General features: G+C 47.0%; 1 protein-coding gene across 1 annotated transcript in view; it reads right to left on the bottom strand.

The window, feature by feature from the left end:
- The window catches only part of COL22A1 (collagen type XXII alpha 1 chain), a 791,008-nt gene extending 778,973 nt beyond the window's left edge, over positions 1-12,035 (bottom strand). Inside the window, exon 1 of the mRNA XM_029592071.1 lies at positions 11,870-12,035. The gene's annotated coding sequence lies outside the window, so the exon portion shown is untranslated. The remainder of the gene's footprint in view (positions 1-11,869) is intronic.
- Between the last annotated feature and the right edge of the window lie 590 nt (positions 12,036-12,625).

Genomic DNA, 12,625 nt, shown 5'->3' on the forward strand with positions numbered 1-12,625 from the left:
TGGAGCATATGGCTTGTGCATGTATAATGTGCACGCAGGTATTGACTCTGCCCCCCCATGCCACCCTCCATAATTCTTAGTTTGCGAAAACATAGGCATATGTAAATGTTATGAAGATATTATAATAAATATTTGGAAGATAAAAAAAAAAAAGGGGGACCTAAGACGCTATAATTTACAACACAACGAACGGAGTTGCCGCTCTTTGTAAATGTTATGAAGATATTATAATAAATATTTGGAAGATACCTATGGACTAAGTGATATCTTTCCTGCACTCATTGTTATGAACATATCTTGGTAGAGTGCAGTCTTGCTAATTTGTTCTCTTGGATCCCCTTGCGGGCACCATGTGTGCGTTAAGAAAGCGGACGCTGAAGAAATCAGTGCCTGCTTTCCGCGAAGATTATTGCATCGGCCCCTATGATTGCAGGTTTATATGGCTTTCTATTTTTCCCTATAAATATTGTCTGCCAGTTGACCAAGCTATTTTGATGAAGGTAAGGCTTGTCTTGGTCTGCTGACTGGCAACAGCATTATGGTTTTACCCCTGTGAAGTGGACATTAAGAAACCAAAATTCAAAAGATATAGATTCCTAACTTATGGCTTGATTTACTGAGGCTTTTCTCTCATTCTGCAACTATGGGAATAATGTTTAGTAAATAAGGCCCTTAAAGGATTAGGCGCCTAAATCTGGCCAAGTGATAATTTTCCCTATTTGGCAACTAAATTATGGCACTCATTTTTACTAGATCTAAATGTACACATGTACTTTCTCTTTGAAAATTGCTGTAAAACATGCACATGTTTGATTTAAAATTCAAAAATACTATCCTGAAAATAGCTGGAAATGCTTGTATGAAAACAATAAATAAATATTCCGCTATGCTGATAGGTTCTTACTGATGTGTGGGAAGAGACCTCATACAGCGCCCTTGCAACAAGTGGCTTTATATGTATAAGCCTTTACGAGCGCTGGGGCTTAATTATATAAAGTGACCTATGATTATATAAAGTGACCTATAAAGTGACCTATGATTAAAAAGCCCCAGCGCTCCTGACCCTGCATTTCTTAGCATTACGTGTGAGCTGCCGGACTCGACCTTTTCTCAAGCTTCCCTGGATCCCTTCTCAGGTCTTCCACACCGCTATTGAAGATTTTGATCTCATCCACAGAAAGGCAAGTCTTTTCCGATAGCCCTTCTGCAATATCGCTTACAAAAAAGCTTACACAGAACCGCTCCCCCTGAACTGTTTTTTGCTGTGTTTGCAGATCACCAAAATCTGCCCTAAATCACTTGCTTACTCTCCCCTTCCTAATACATAGCAGTGTTTTCTCGAACCAATGAAAAGTCATTCTTCCACAATTTGTTTTCCAGTGCTCTATAATAAACTCTGTTATTTCATTTTGCCAGGGTTAAGTTTGCATTTATTTGGGTGAGGCCTCTGATTGGCATTATTGTGACCCATTACTTTCCCCAGCAGCCTAAATGCTAAGTTTCCGTGAGGGATTCACTTTGCACTTATTTTTCCAAAGCCCTGGTCAGTTCATATGAGATGTACATTTTCTCGCTGCCCCCTAATTGGGCAACAGTCTGTAAATGTTGATTTGAGGGAGGGGGTAGGTGGGAAAAAGAAATCAAGGGCACAACTCTATCATGCGGTCATAAGTGCACTCCCAAACCCGGGAATAGATCCAAAGATGTTGGGGATCTTAGGGGGTAATTCTCAAAGGCTTTCGTGCTTGGAATATCTGGTTTTGTGCGCGTAAAAGGCTGCAATAAAATCGACCAGGGCTCTGTCCAGGTAAATGGATGTGCTTAACCTGGTTTTCTGCCTATGTTTTCGCAAACTAGGAATTATGGAGGGTGGAGTGGGGGGGGCAGACACACTGGAGATATGACAGAGGCATTTAAATATCTCCGAAGTATCGATGCACAGGAGGTGGGCTTTTTTAAAGGAACTGAGGGGTCAGGGGATGAAAGGGGATAGATTCAAGAGCAATCTAAGAAAATATTTCTTTACAGAAAAGGTGGTGATTGTATGGAAGTGGTAGAGACAAGGACAGTATATGGTATGAATTCAAGAAAGCATGTTGTGCACTGGTCCTGTGTTTTTCAGGAGCTATATGTTCAGTGGACTTATGCTTTACAGTCTTTGAAAGGTTAAAAGAGTTGATAAACTTTCCGTTTGAGAAGGTTCTGCTCTGTGCAAGTCTGGACTAAGGATTTTGGTGGGAAGGACTAGTGAGAGGACATGTGTGAGCAGCCCTACCCCCCAAGGGGATGTCCGATGTCTGTTTTTTCTAAAAGGTTACAAACATTTGCCTTACCTGTAAAATGGGGAAAATTCTAGATAGTGTTTCAAAGGACGGCCCCCGTAGGTGTGTGTTGGGAGTGTGAATGGCTGATGTGATAATTACAGCCATAGCCAGGCCATTTGGCACCTATGGTCAAGTTAAAAAGTGTGCCCTCACCAACAACACAACATACACCACTAAGAGGCGGGAGCCTCTGTTAAATGTAGGGGGGCTTTTATTTCTATTTTTGATTTTGACCCAGTAGTTTTCTCCTGCTCCTTTGGGTTTCTAGCTCAATTGGTCCCAGTATGGGGATCCTGGCACCATGAGCTTTATTTATAAAAATATATAGCCTGTTCTGTCTACAATTATAGGTGGAATACAAAATTACATACAGATTATAACTCATAACTATCAAAAGATTCACAAACAAGACAAAAATAATTACATATCCATGCATCAAATATCATTCACCATATTTAAATTAGTAAGATTTCGAATGTTGGAATAATGAGCATGGAAACTAATTTCATCTGTATCTTATGGATGGATCAGACGATTCCATATCATCAGACATCCAAGAGGCTGGGAAACTGCCCACGAAGTTTCTCTTTGAAAATCTAGGAGCCAGCCAAAACCATGGGTCCTTGCACAACCACAGACTTTGCACCTGCTGTCATAAAGCACATGCAGGGATTTCAAAATTAAATCTCAGCATGTTGTTTGTCAGTTCCACCCTCCCCCATGAAGCCTTTCATTAGACACCAGTCAACCTTCCCAAAACACTATTTATAACTACGCATTTAGGGGTAGATTTTTTTAAAAAGCGCGTTCGCGTACTTTTGTTGGCGCACCAGGCGCAAACAAAAGTACGCTGGATTTTATAAGACACGCGCGTAGCCGCGAGTGTCTTATAAAATCCTGGATCGGCGCACGCAAGGCTGCCGATTTTGGGCAGCCGGCGCGTGCCGAGCCGCGCAGCCTGCCTCCGTTCTATCCGAGGCCGCTCCGAAATTGGAGCGGCCTTGGAGGGAACTTTCTTTCACCCTCCTCTCACCTTCCCCTCCCTTCCCCTACCTAACCCACCCCCCCGGCCCTATCTAAACCCCCCCCCACCTTTATCCATGGATTTACGTCTCCCTCTGGGAGGCGTATATCTCGGCGTGCCAGCGGGCTGCTGGCGCGCCGAGACCCGACCCGGGGGCGGTTCCGGAGGGCACGGCCTCGCCCCCGGAACGCCCTGGGCCGAAACTTCGCCCCCGGGCCCGCCCCCGAAATGCCACGTCCCGCCCCCAAAACGCCACGTCGTTCGCCCCCGCCCCCGACATGCCCCCGACACGCCCCCTTCCGAAAACCCCGGGACCTACGCGCGTCCCGGGGCTCGGCGCGCCGGTGCGCAAGGCCCTGCTCACATAAATCCGGGCAGATTTACGCGAGCAAGGCTTTTAAAATCCGCCCGTTAGAATACATTAAAAAAGTCTTCGGAGGCAACTTACAACATGTATATCATATTACCCTCTCAACTGTGGCGCCAACCCTGCAAAAAAGACTCTTTGAACCCATAGTAGACAGAACTAATGTCAGGAAGTATATCTTCACGGAGAGGGTGGTGGATGCCTGGAATGCCCTTCTGGAGGAAGTGGTGAAGACTACAACTGTGAAGGATTTCAAAGGGGCATGGAATAAACACTGTGGATCCATAAAGGCTAAAGGATGGGAGTGAAGAGAAGAGGCATGGGGGTGGCTTGCAGGCATGCTGGCTACTACCTGGTGATTACTACCCTTACTCAATAAGCCTTCACACGGTTAATGCAACTCCAACATTGCTCTCTGCTTCAACGGCAAGGGGAAATATGGAAAAGAGGATTTGCATTCAGACAACAACCAACAAGGACTGAACTACACAGTCTGGGTAAACAAATAAGCATGGGGGTAGCTTGCTTATTGCGGCGAGTACTACCCTAAACCAATTAAGCCTGATACATCACTTTGAATGCATATACAGCTTTGCTCTCTGCTTCAACGGCAGGGAGAAATGTGGAAAAGAAGATTTGCATTCAGACAACATCCAACAAGGCATTGATCTGTGCAGTCTGGGTAAACAAGCATCAGGGTAACTTGCTCGATGTGGTGGTTACTACCCTTAACCATTAAGCCTTATGCTTCATTTTTAATGCTACTCCAACATTACTCTCTGCATCAACGGCAGGGGGTGGCAGAAAATTCAAATCAAACAGTTACCAACAAGGGCCCTGAACTTGGTGGTTGGTGAAACAGATAAGTATGGGAAAATAAGTGTGAGAGCTTGCTGGGCAGACTGGATGGGCCGTTTGGTCTTTTTCTGCCATCATTTCTATGTTTCTTTAGTATTAAACCTATCATAACGGTGTTGGGTAGGTTTGTCCCTGAGACCACTATGAGTAAACTGAATTACAAGTACAATTCAATAAAACTACCATACTCAAAAAATAACAAACCTACCTGTGAAAACCCAACACTGCAAAATATTACACCAGATCCTGGAACACCAATACACTTTCTATTAGGAAAATAGAACAATTCGAACTGCTACAGATCCCTACACAGAAACAACAAGCTAGAAGAATCTCTCACCTCGATCATAGATGCAGAACACAGAGACTCTCAAATATAGAATGAAGTGAGTATAAAATATAAATAGAAACATGCAGACAAAAACTGACCTGGAAACAAGTATGCAGTGCAACAATGGAAAAACAGAAACCATAAAACAAACAATAAAATCAAGAAATATAAAACATCAGTCATAATAGCAAAACCATACTAATAAAAGGAATAAATATTTCAAAACAGCTGATGAATAGAACATCCAATAATTAAAAACTCATAAAACTTTTCCAAACATCAATAAAACATTTCAAAACAGCAGACACATCAAATAACACCCAATAATTTAAAAATGTAAGGATTAAAAAAAACCCAAAACCCCTCTGCTTTCTATACTTGGGAACTTGATTTACAGATGCCCTGATATTGTCATGGATTAACAGGGGGAAAGTAGGGGGTTGTTGCCCCCAAACTTTCTCCTCTTTGACTTCCATGCTTAATCTCATGCACACACACATTCGATCTCTGCTATACTCAATCTCTTGTGCACGCACGCACACATACTCACTCTCTGCCACACTTAATTTCACACACACACAGAGAAGCATGATGCTATGTTCAATCTCACATACACATGCACTCGCTCTCTGCCATGCTCAGTCACACACACACAATCACACACACACACAGACACACACACACACAGACACCTCTCTCTGCCATATTCAATTACACACACACACGCTCTCTCTGTGCCATGTTCAATCACACATACACACAGACCTCTCATTCTCGTTTTCCTCCTCTGGAAGCATAAGGCGCAGCAGCAGCAGCAGCAGCCTCCAGTCCCAGGACCCACCAGAATCCTCCTCCTAGCCTGGGGTCAGTGCTGCTCCTGCTCCTGACTGAAGCTGCGCCTTTTGACCGGTGGCCCTTCCACTTCTGACTGCATGGGAAGAGTGGGAAAACGTAATTTTTCTGATGGCCCTGAGGGCCACACTGCTCCTTCCTGCTGCTGAGTGCTGGGCAGGAGAGGCACGCCATCGATCGCAGAGGGAGGCGTGCCCTGTGCAGGCCGCTCGGCTGAGCGGCAGCATTTGGGTTTTTGTTCAGACAACGATTTCGCACCTCCAAAGAAGACGCTGAGGGGAGGAGGGGACGCCATAAGCAGGCCGAGCAGCTCATCTTCTCCCAGCTGCAGCGGAGGACCAAGGTTTTTATCAGAGAACAGAAAGCAAACTGTGAGCCACATTTTGAATGGTGCGCCATGGTGGTAGGCGCCTATGGCCGTGGCCATATCAACCGTAGGCTAGCTACGCCTCTGGTGAGCTGAGTGTGCTTTAAAAGCGGGATGTGCACATGGACAGGCTGCTGGTTATCTGAGGAAGGGGGTTGGACTGCCTGGAGGATGCCTACCGGCGGAAGTAGTGTTACATCCTGAGGTTCTGGTACAGAACTGGAGTGTGGATTGAACTGAGAGAAAGACCCAGCTGTGGATTACAATTTCGTGGAGTGGGAGAGGAGTGCCTGGGGTTTCCAGCCACAGGAGGGCAGAGTGTGCATCTGGACAGAGAGGGGAGAGCCGCAGGAGTCTGCTGGCACTGTGCAAGAAGAGAGGAAGGGTTTTTGGATTAATTTGTGTGGAGGAACTGTGTTGGGGGCTGGCTGGATCTGGGGGGAAGGTACTAGCTGGTTATTTCAGCACTGGGCTCAGGACTGACGCTGCGCCCGACGGACCGGGGGCGTGCAGACAGACCCTGGAGCTGCTTCTGAAGTGCGAGGCCTGGATTCTGAACTATTTCTAGGGTGAGAGTGCAGTTGAGTGACTTCTGTGAAAGGAGATATACAGCTGGGCTCCCCCCTAGGGAGAGAAGGAGACTGAAGAAAGAGATGTCTGGGATGTGAAGATGAGAGGCGTTACTAAGGGGAAAGGAGACATTTGAGAGAGTTATCTGCAGCTGCAGAGGTTTTGGGGAATAATGAAGAAGAGTGAAAACTTACTATCTGGACAGTATAAAATTATTAGACTGTAATATTTATTGTGATCTGACTCACATGACCACTGAAGTGGCTCTGGATATGAACTGGGGGTTTCGACTGGATAGTTTTGCCTCTATGTTGGGTGTTTTTAAAAATAAGACTCTCGCTTTTTGGAGCATGTGTACTGTCCACACGACAGGGGAGTTTATGGACTATGCTTTAGAGTGTCTTTGACCGGTTTGGCCCTATTGGGAAGCCTGTCCCAGAGACCGGGTGCACTCCACCCTGGGGGAGTCACCCCATTGCTCCCCAGGGCGGGGAAGGTGGCCCCTTGGCACAGGGGTTGCACATGGAAGAAGTAGAGGGGATCTCTGAGAGAACCGTACAGATTGTAAAGCTGAAGAGTTAGCGTGGATGGGGCAGGCTAGACAGGCCATACAGGCCATACGGACTTTTTCTGCCATCATGTTTGTATGCTTCTGTATTCCCTCCAGTAGCCAATCTTGAGTTTGCATGGGAAGAGTCACCGAGACACTATTGCTATTCATGATCCGAGAGAAAGCGGAGCAGGGGACGGGAGTGGACAACAAAGCCAAATCTGGAGTTACATCATAGGGGGAGTTGTAATGAGTCAGAGCTCTTTAAACAAAGAGGGAAGCAGTCCTTTCCTGTTTAATACTTTTTTTGGGGGGTACTGTGCATCTCATTCACACTATAACTCTACTTGAAATAAATGTGCCAGGTTTTCCAATTTTACTTTGTGCCAACTACACTCAACTACAGACTCCCTGAACATGACTGACAGTTTTACCTCATATGGTTATATAGATTATCAAACAGAAAGATAATATAGGCCGATACCTTTTTTTTACAGGACTAACAATACATTTTCTGACCAGCTTTCAGAAGCCAACTCTCCCTTCCTCAGGTCCAAACAGAATGAGCAGAAGAGTTATTTATTTATTTTTATTAAGATGTTTATATTCCACTTTTCACAGCACTTCAAAGCAGATTGCATTCAGGTGCTGTAGGTATTTCCCTATCCCCAGAGTGTTTACAACCTAAGGGCAGGATTCATAATCCCGCAAAAAAGGGGGCGGGCCTGCGAAAGGCCAGCTGCAGCCTTTCACACAGATAGCGCCACCGTAAAAGGTGGTGCTAGTCGCCGCGCTACTGCCAGCGAGAATGTCCCTCACATTATCGCCAGCAGCGATGCCGTGGCCGACTCCTCCCCCTCACCGACTCCTCCCCTCCCGGTCATTTACATCCTATCGCATGCGAAAAAAAACCCTTTTCACGTGCTTTAGGGCCTTATCGCTGAAATGTCAGCGCCCGCTTTCCGCGAAAATTATTGCATCGGCCCCATTGGTAGAATGAAGAGGAATGCAGTGGGTATTGATGCATCCGCATGATAAGAAGGAGACAGACAGAGGCAGCGGAATTATTTCCGACAGTGAGAGTTAAAAAAAACCCCAAACCTGATTGTCCCAGTAAAGTCCTTTTATGGGAGTTCTGAAGTGTTAAATCATCCACTGCCTCAGGTACAAAGTTAGATTGTGAGCCCTCCGGGGATAGGGAAATACTTACAGTACCTGAATGTGATCCGCTTTGAAGTGCTGAAAAGCGGAATATGAAAATCTCACATTAATAAATAAATGAATGCTTACGTCGGATGTCTCATTCAGTGAAATCTGCCGATTATAGCACTATTGGCTGCCCATACAGCTAGCTAGCCCTGTTCCATGTGTTTCCCATACCCAGCCCAGTATCGCAGGAGTGTGCTGGTGAATACTTTGCTGCGGAGAATGCAAATCCTTTATTGTGAGATTCTTAAACTTAGGTTTTGCTATTAACAAATTAATGAAAGACAGAAGGCGATTTTCAAACTCCTTTCCCTGGGCGAACAGGCTGCCTGAAAAAATTACCCCCCCCCCCCTTTGAACCCTCTACAAGCAAACAAGGGGGCTCCAGGCAGGTGCACCTGCAGGCAAACTGAGGGGAGGCACTGCCAGGGACCACGTCGTGGGTGGCACCACGCAGTTTGCCAAATCCACGCAGGCGGTTTTCAAAGGGAAAGGGATGCGTGTGATTTCCCTTCTGAAAGTTAGGTGCTAGGCTGGCGGGATAGGATGCTGTGAAATCTACCCTCATAATTTCGAGCAATTCCCATCCAGCACAGGTAGGTACCCAACGGAAGCAGTGTGTGCAGCTTATATGGAGCGGAAGAAGAAGCAGAGTCTGGAACCGCTCTGGAGAAGCAAAGCATCTCCTGCCGGGAGGATCAGCCTCAGTCTAGGCCGCATCTCGCGCAGGAAGGCAAAGTGCAACCGGGTAAGCCAGGGGTAAAAATGGTTTTTAAAATAATATGTGACTGTGTTATCATAAAACTTTCAATTTTGGAATGATTATAAGTACCTCGATAAAGCCAGGTAAAAGCATCTAAAGTGGAGGCATTACCATTTGCCCATACTGCACTTCCGTACTGGCAGCAAAGACCCAGGTGTCACGCCGTGGGTGAATATTTCAGATCTGATTTTACAATGCGGGTACATTGCTTCTGATGTACGTTTGAGCCACTTCTGAATTGCGGGGCTCCGTGCCGGCTGGATCTAATCTAAGCTAATTCGGCCTACCATATCCTGGCTCCCTTTCAGGTTTCATTATTGACTCCGCTTATGGAAACAATCAGACTCTAACTGCTAGATAATCAGATCAAGATAAATCTACCATCACCACCTCACCCCCACCCCACCCCCCCACTGGACAGCCAAAGGTGATCTGCTTCTCATTAAAAAAAAAAAAAAACAACCCAGCATTTGAATGAGGGATAGGCAAAATGGTTTGGAGAAAATGCAAACCCCGTCGGAGCAAGAAGGAGCAGTCACTTTGATAAAATCAAAGTTGAACAGGCCCCGAATCAATTTATCTAAATGTAAGTCATTCTTTGCTGGGCTAGAATCTCTTATACTCCCAGATGCCAAGGCTGGCAGCCTCACACATTCAAAGTGTTTGAAGCTTAGCACTACCTTCCATTACTTTGAAAAGTAGACTAAATATAAACTGAACAGATCATATCCAGAAGAAAAAAAAAGTTAGATTTGAACCGATTTAAGGCTGACTCGTGAGGAAAAATGTAGGCAAAAATTTAAGATTGGTATCTGGAATCAAACAGCTTGCATTTGAATAAGAAGTAGCTTACTCCCAAAGCAAACCGAGGTGAGACTGGCAACTGTAAATTAGTGTCTGCTGCTGTTCCAACTCTCTCCATTACAATCTATTCAAAATTAGTAGCATGACTTATCTTCCTGCATCTGACTCCTCCTCTCAAGTCACTACATTGGCTCCCCGTCTGCTTCAGTACAAAGTTCAGATTTCTGGGCAGGTGCATTCACTGGTCAGCTCTTTTTTAACCTGGTCCTCTCTTCTTATCTCCCCTTTTAACCCCTTCCAAACTTTGTTCATCAGGCAAGACGCTTTTATCTGTACCCCTCTCCTCCATCACCAAATCCAGACCCCGCTTCGTCCATCTCGCTGGGTCTGAATATCTGGGTGCGTAATGTTCCCCTGGTACCATACTCATTCAAATCCCTCCTACAAACCTTTCTCAGGCTGCTTTTAAAACTTAAACCCTGGTTGTGGATCATGACCATCCTGATTTAACCATTTCTGTCATAAACAGTTGCATCCTACAGGTCTTGACCAGACCATATATATCAGGGACTGTCTCTGAAAAGCGTCTGGACAGTGCCGCTCGCGTTTCGTAAGGCTGAAAAAAGAATTATAATACTACCGGCGGCGTTAGAAACAGCGGAATTTCATCAAACCCCTTTTAGAAATCTGGACAAAAAAAAAAAAAGTCCAGCTGAGCCTAGAATGCAAATCAGAGTACAAATAACCAAAATAAAGGACATGAATAAAGTGTAATAGCCCGATACTCTGATGCTGACTTGCCGGGAGAAGGGACTAACTTTTGGATCAGTCGGATGGCAGTGCCAAGGCCTGATTGCTTCCTCTTACTGTGACGCCAGAGATACTGTGATCGGGTGCCAGCGTGGAAGAAGCATGCAAGTAGGAAGGAACCCACTCCTGCCGTTCACTTAGCCAACTTTGACTTTGCACTTGTCTCTTCCCCCCCCCCTCGGTTTACAAGTGCAGACATTATAAGTGACTACCAGCTCTGCTTGCCAGCAACCCCAAAGGAAACCAAAGCGTTTCATTTCAAATATAGCTCTCTCGGCAGTAAAGGCATGCACCATGGAGCTCTACCCACCACCATTAAGACCCTAAAGGTTGGGTGGAGGGCACGTCAGCACCACGGGTGCCTGGACTCTCCAGGCACCTGGTTATAAATTGCAACCATCTAAACAAAGTCAAAAGGTTGCTGGACCGGCACGGAAAGGCTTGGACGTGAGCTGGGGAATGCCAGCTCGGTGCTGGGTGCATCCCTCACCCAGAGTCAGGGCTCACACACCCACCCCCAAGCGCCTGTGACCTCGCAGCTTCTGATGGAAGTGCATGCAGGCTCCCCATGCTCCCGCAGTGCCTGCCCCAGGGCTGAGCCCATGTCAGCTGCTCCCAAAAGCCGCTAGCCAGCTTGTGTCCTGCCCTGCCACTGGAGTCTGGGCAGGCTGGGGTTGAGGTGCTTTCTGGTTTTTTCCCCCCTCTTTGGCGTCCAGAGATCAATTTGTAAGCTCGCTGCCGGCTCCAGGGCAAACATCTTTGAGGCATCTTTAAGTTCAGGACTCTTGTGGTGCAGGACATATGGAAACTCTCCGAAGTGTTACGACCTCCAGACCCTCCTCCCCATCCCCCCCCCCCCCCCCCCAAAACGCTGTTTTGCCTCTTCTTTTATGTGAAGGAGCTCTTCTCTCTCTCTCTCCTGGAGCTCCAGAGAAGGAGATGTTCAGGGCAGAGGAGCCCGAAGTTCATAGCTAAGGGTGCCAGGTCTGATCGTCCTCTCTTTAGCATTAATAATAATAATAATAATATGCAAATCTTCTTACCTAGGGAAAGCCAGCCCTGTCGCAGCTCTTCGGCTCCAAGCTGCTCTCCCACATTCACCCGAGCACCAAAGCCCTCCAGGCTTTTACTGTACGAGCCCTCCTCCTCCCTGCCCCAGAGGGGGGGAGGGCAGAGAATACGTGGGGCGAGAGAGAAACCCAAAAAACCATCAACGGGGGGGGGGGGGGGGGGGGGGAAACAAGATCTCGGTACTTTCTGATCTAAAGATCCAAGCAGGCAGCAGAAAAAAAAAAAAAAATAAAAAGCCTAGAAAAAAAAAAAGGAAAGTTTTGCAGGGATCTCAGGCAAGGTGGAGGGCAGCAGGGCAGAGGCAAAAGTGCCGAGAGGGGCAGCGAGACTTCAGGGGATGGAGCCAGCCCTGGGACCACAGGGGAGGGGAGGGGAGGCGGACCCGGAGGGGAGGAGGATTGGGTTTCAGGAGCCAGCACATGGACAGGGAGAGCGAGAGGGGGAGGCTGACGGTCCTCGCCAATTATAGCCCAACTTTTCTGGATATTTCGGGCTCTTTACGGCTGCATCCGAAATAACTTTGCAAGGGGGAGGGAGGGGGGAGAGAGCCAGGCAAGACCCGAGGAGCTGGGGGGGGGGGGGGGGGGCTCTTTCTGTAGGTTGTGACACTGCCCCCAGGTCTAAAAGACGGGGGGGGGGGGGGGGGGCAGGTGCTGCTGCGATGGGGCAAAACTAGAGGAAAAGGTTCCCCGGGCCGGATCCTGGGGTGGGGGCGAGAACAGGTGGCC

The sequence above is a fragment of the Rhinatrema bivittatum genome, chromosome 2 (assembly GCF_901001135.1).
Source record: "Rhinatrema bivittatum chromosome 2, aRhiBiv1.1, whole genome shotgun sequence".
NCBI lineage: Eukaryota > Metazoa > Chordata > Amphibia > Gymnophiona > Rhinatrematidae > Rhinatrema > Rhinatrema bivittatum.